This window comes from Carassius gibelio, chromosome B23 (genome assembly GCF_023724105.1).
Source record: "Carassius gibelio isolate Cgi1373 ecotype wild population from Czech Republic chromosome B23, carGib1.2-hapl.c, whole genome shotgun sequence".
Classification (NCBI taxonomy): Eukaryota; Metazoa; Chordata; class Actinopteri; order Cypriniformes; family Cyprinidae; genus Carassius; species Carassius gibelio.
In genome coordinates, this window is record NC_068418.1 from 23,882,960 (window position 1) to 23,889,600 (window position 6,641).

A 6,641-nucleotide genomic window follows, 5' to 3' on the forward strand; every position below is an offset into this window, starting at 1 on the left:
TAACTAAAAAATAAATAAATAAAATCCTGACAATCACTGCATTCTCATAAATCCGTACGGAAATGTGCGATCACATCGTAACTTTCTTTTAGACTTCACAGCCTTTCCAGAGCTGTTTACATGAATGCAGTCTGTATCGGGACGGTGGGTTTGGGCAGGGCATATGGTCAGTGAACCCCGGCTATGTTTACAGGATGAGGGGGAAAGCTGAATCCTGATGGAGTCACAGCTAATTCATATGTCGTTGAGTGACAGATAACCTGAGGGCTACCGGCCTGACAGCAGGACCCATTACATCCTCCTGGCTCGCGTGCTCACAGATGGCCTGCACGTGATCGCTGGAGTTGGCACACACACTCACTCAAGCACGCATTAGCTTAGATATACACATGCCAATAGACAAGACTGTCAAAATAGATTGAGATGTACCAACAACAGTAACCCGAGGCCTTTTGGGCTCCATTTAATGGAAACACATAACTGATGTTCCATTTTTCCACTGTCAGCATCAGGAACGCAGCTGATAAAGGCAATTCATAACCAATAGATGCACGCTCACATTTATACTGCACTGACATGCTTTATTCATGCACATATCACAGTCTGCATCAGTCTTACATCACATAAAGCTGCTGATATCCTGTTTGAGAGTGTTCAGAGACAGTATAAAGAGGAGACAAATGAATGGGAGAAACTGTAGTGCTCAACGTGGCAGTTTTTGGCACAGTCATCAGTCCATTCTCAATGTGCATGAATGTTAGCTGGCACAACCTGACCTGTTAATGTTTTAACTGTCTTTGAACTAATACTGCAATACTGTTAAATAATTGAAACATAAACAAGTCATACAAGAAATGTTATATATGTATATATATATATATAATATATATTTGATTGGTTGATTTTAATTTTGCCACAAAATACCAACAACATGAAGGTTTAGTAAAAATAAATGCTGAAGTAAAAAATGTATTATATAATAAATGAAGGTAATATATTTGTTACAGATAGACAGATAGAAAGAAATAATACATAATCCTTAAATTTCCTAAAATATTAAATGACAATGATAAATAATATATAATATAACATATAAAACACACATATACACATGCACATGTATAGATGTAACTTTATGTAAACTTACTTTTCTTTATGTCACTACTGTATATTTTTTTGTCCATTAGCTGTGATTTTAACTAAGCCCCTAAATTAATGGTAAAGAAATATTATAAGGTGTGAGAATATAAATCTCATCATTTCAAGAGTAAAAATAATTAATTAAAAATGTGTGTAGCTTTAAGGAATGTCACAATAAAACTCCTTTTTTTCTACAATTACGCACACTTTTTTGGGAGTTATTCCCTAGCGTTTAGTTTTTATATGTGTATTACTGTTCAGAAACGTGCTAGCTAACCATTTGCTGATTAGCATCTTTGAGCTAGGTTTGAAAGTGTCTAAAATTGGTGATGTGTTTCGGTAGCCGAACACATACCAAAACATTCACTACTGAAACTAGTCATCATTGTTTCAGTAGTGACAAAAGGGAACACATATTCCTCATATTCATGTGAAATAAAATATTAGTAAAGTAATGTAATTTTTTCTTTTTTCTTTTAGTATATTTTAGTAGTGTTTTGTATGTGATGTGTTTGCTACCAAAGCATATCTGTCACTACCGATTATGTGCTGCCACTACCGAAACATGGGATGTTTTATCAAGATATTATGATAGTTTTTGGTTCAATGTATATTCAAAGTTTGAAATAAGTATGATCAACTTTTTACCTTTTACAAAGAAAAACTGAATTGAAAATACTAATCTTATAAATTTCATTTAAAATATTGTTAAGAATTTAATTGTTATTGATTTACCTCTGATTTGCTTTATTACTTTTTTTTTTATAAAGTAACAAAAATATGTATTTACAATGTAGATGTATGCAAAATCTTAATAGGTCAATATTACCCTTCTAATTAAATTATTTGTTACTGTGTTTCAATAGTGGCCAATTTAGGGAGTATTCCCCACACAGCCACACGGCGAGCGTGATTTCACCAAGTACAACATGTTCCTGGATCAACATCCTAACTGATCCTGGAACAACATTCCAATCAACCAATCAGAATTGAGGGATAACTTTTCACAAAATATCTGTTTTAGTCTCACAACCAGAGTTAGCTGATTCTACATTCTTGTTAATCAGCCATCATTTCCCACTGATTTAAGGAATAAATTATGGTTAGGTTTAGTGGTAGGGATTGGGTTAAGTCTATATTTTTGGACAATAATGTTGACCCAGGATCAACAAAAGATGTTGATCCAGGAACATGTCTTACTTGGCAAAATCACTTCAACCTTCCACACACATACACACACACACACACACACACACACACACACACACACACACACACACACACACACACATTTGCATATTTATTTATATAATATATTGTGCCATATGGTACCATAAAATACTCACAACATTAAGATGAATTTGAGTTGATTATATATATATATATATATATATATATATATATATATATATATATATATATATATATTTTTTTTTTTTTTTTTTTTTTTTAGCAACATACTGCAACACCTTAGCAACCACAATACAGCACGCAACACTCTGGCAACCACCAAGAACATCTACGCATCATTGTCTGTAGTTTTGCATGCACAAACACAGAATATTTTATTTAAAAAAAACAAAACAAAGAAAAGTAAAAATGGACATTCTTGCAAAGTAGGCTTGCCAAAGTCTTTTGGAGATTTTGTCATTTCCCCCTTCAAGCTGACAGAAGCTGTAATTGACTGGAAATAGCTGCAGGAGGGACTGGCGAGATGGGTGCTGACTGTTCTGCCTCGCTTCGGGATGGTATCTGCTCCTAACACAATTCACCGTACAATCGCCCCACAATGGCCAGTCTGCCGAGGCTGTGCTGGGATGGAAACGGGGCCGAGACTGCTGTCTGTGGCAACAGGCCACGTTCGGCACATTTCTGCTTTGCTAGCTAGCGACAGCTGGAGCGAGCAGTCGGACGGTCGTCAGGAATCAGCATGGCAGCCGTGATTGTGCTGACGCCGGCACCGGGCCTGGCCAGGAGATCAGTGCCCAATGAAAATGTGTGATTAGTTGCCTTTAGATTTGGGTGATGTCAGCTCCAATCTGAGGCGGCTCTCCGGCCCTCGGGCGAGTCGCAGGGACACAACCACATACTGATGAAGTGCTGGCAATCGGGACCCATTTCTTTCATCCGGGCCTTAATGGAGGCCTAAACCACTATGCACTCTCTCATTCGGATGTGCTATTGGCATTCGCTCACCTCTGAAGAGAAAAATGAACGAGTGCCATTGACCCCATCCATCTATAGGCATTGTAGAAGTGGCTTGCGATGAGCAGCTTGATTATAGTTTTACACGCAGACATTGTGAATACAAGAGGTCAAGACAAAAGTCTAAATAACCATGTATGTTAGTGAATCTTTCCAAATGTTGTTATTATAAGAGGTTTTGCTGGAGTTATTAGTATTGAATGTGAAATTGGCTGTGGTACAAAAAAGTATAATGAGATGCTATCATCACTTTGATTTAAGACTGGCACGGTGGGGCGTCTGTCTGTATGCGGTCTGTTCTTTTACCTTGCATGCACCTTTGTTAAAGAAGTACACTTCAGATGTGCAAATCAGGAACTGGCAGACTAGGACTTCTGAGATAAATTTCTATTATATCTATTGTAAATTTAAGAGATGTGCTTAGACTAACCATGATTTGTTATAGAAATAAAATAAAAGGTTTGATGATAATGCAGGGTTTGTCATTCCAATTTGTTTCACAGGATGTTAAATTAAAATTTGAATTGAAATTATAGGATGAGGAATTTATTGAAATAAGCAAGTTCTGAGACGTACGTAAAGTTTTGAGGCAAATAATTAGTCTGATTACACTGTTAATTTAATCCTACAATTACAATATTTTTTTCTGATTAGCAATTTCATTAAAAAATTTAAAAAATGTTGAATAAACAACACAGCCATCAAAACTATTTAAATTTTGCTATACAGCACCACAAATGAATTATATTAAATTGAATTATATAAAATTATAAGTATATATACCAAAATAAAATAAAAAATGAAAATTAAATTAAATTAAATTAAATTAAATTAAATTAAATTAAATTAAATTAAATTAAATTAAATTAATGCATATTTGCCTTTTGTAAAAAATACTGAAAAACTTTAATCTAATGAAATGAAAAAAAAAAAACATGCTAATGTTTATTGGTAATTCATGCTGAAAAGGCTCATTTACATGTAAAAATTATTTTTTTAAATTATAAATATGTAATTTAAGACTACACTAACAGTTTTTGCCTCTTTCAGGAACATAATTGGAATTTAAAGGCATTCTGAATAGTGAAGCTAACAATGATACTAAAACAAGGTTTGCTACATCAGCCGGTTAATCACAGCCAGAAGACTTTGAGCAACCTGGTTTGATCAAGCCTCTTTAAATTCACCACAGCAGCCATACAATTAAAATTTCATGTTACACATTGTTTCATATGGTGCATATTTATCCAGAGCTACTGTAATCTCCATTGATGGGTAACACATGAGCTGCTCAGAGACTTGAGTCTACAATCTTTTTTTTTTGAGGTGGGGAAGAGAGCGACACTCCATCTATCCTTGAAAGCATGTCTGTCTCTCCTCCGCGCTCCTCTCCATCGCTGACTGTGCAACACTTTATTTCAGCCGGCCTTTTGAAAAGGTGACTGGAAGTGAGTGACGCTTTGCTAAAACCTTTCAAACGTTCTCGTGCAGGTAAAAAGGAAAACGTAGACGCTGCTCAATCATTGAGCATGTCTTTCTGGGCCGACCCAGCGTCAAACACAGAAATGAAAGAGAATGAATATTTAAAGACAACCATTACAAGTCAAGCTTGCCACAAGGAAGACAGAGAAATGGAAAGGAAAAGAGGAAAATAGCGACTGCCCTGAAAATGATGACGCTGTCTGTTGGTCTGAGGTGCACGGTATGATGGAGGACTGTTCCAGATATCGCTGTACGCCAAAGAGCTATTTAAAGTGCCAGAGTTCCTTTACCTGAAACTTTTATAAAGCAAGGTTTCAGATTGTCATCTCTGTCAGTTTTGTTTTTCAAACACGTCGTCTACAGTTAAAATGTTTTGAGAGCTTTTAGAAGTGCATCTGAAGCAAAGCATGAAATCAGAACGGGAGTTTTTTTGCGGCTTTTACAGTAGTTCACGTCTGCTAGATTCGAGGGCATCCATACGCTAGCGACACTGCTGAAAGTTAACTTAATTAACTTGTAAGGCACAATCGCCAAAGATAGATTTAGTTTAACACACAAGTCTGAAGACTGCTGAGAATGAACATGTAAAAAGTTGAGCTTTTAACATCACCACACAACAAAAACTGCATCAATTTGAAGCAATATTGTATGTTTTAATATTCTTTGTAACTACAAGTCAACAGTGTTTGACTAGTTGGGACAACATTTGGGGGGTCATTTCTGTGTCAAGGTAGGTGCTCTATAGTTTATTAACAGAGATATTGGGATATCAATATGGCTCCAAGAGTGGTCAGAAACCATTTTGCATACAAATGTATTTAGAGAAGAATATCTGAAGAATACATAATATTGAAAATAGAAATGTATCTTGTTCCCCTCTATCAAAACAATTGCACAGTATGTACTTGTCTGTGTTCCATTCATAATAGTTGCATGCCTGCAACTAAGCAGAATTAAAGATACTCAAATATGATTTAAGATTAAAAAAAATCTTCTTTGTCAAGGCCCTATATGGTTTAGTCCAATAGATATGGGAATCTCAATGTGGCTCTACTGTATGTCCAAATCTTTTACGTGTTAATATACTGTAAGTGCTTTTTTTCACATTTCTGCCTCTGGAAAAATAGCCCAGTTTTCTTCTAGTAAACATTATTATTTTTTTTTTTTTTTCATGACTGATCATCATTTTCTGACATCTGCCACAAATGCTGTCAATGTTTAAATGATAAAAAAAAAGAGTTTAGCTCAACTTTGACCTCACATTTCAGCTCAAGTAGGAGGAAGAAAGAAAGCTAGCTGATCGACATGGCTGTTTGTGATTATGAAGATCTCACAGAAAAGAGCTGAGCTTTCATCTGTCACCCAGGTCAACTTCTGCCGAGGTGTTAACGTCACGTACATGTAAAAACAGACTTCTCCCACACATGTGGTCGTATTAACTGACAATGATTCATTTAATCACGGTTCATCCACACCCGGATACTGCGAACAGGACAGAAATGAGAGGAACAGCAAAGATTTCTGCAAACCTAAAACCGAGATTTGTCAACCCACTGATAAAAATTGCAAAATGGAAATGAGTAGAAACCACATCAGAAGCAGGTACTTTTTATACTCAGTATATGAGGAAAAAGCTCTCTTTATAGTTTTTATTTTTTATGCTTTTATATGTTTATATTTATATCCTATTCATTAAAACCATAAAAAAATAATTTTTACATTGCGCAAAAAATATAATCAGTCTTAAATTCTTACAGTTGTATAATAGCTAGTTCCACCAGTGAGAGGGAGATGAATAAAAATAAAAAATAAAA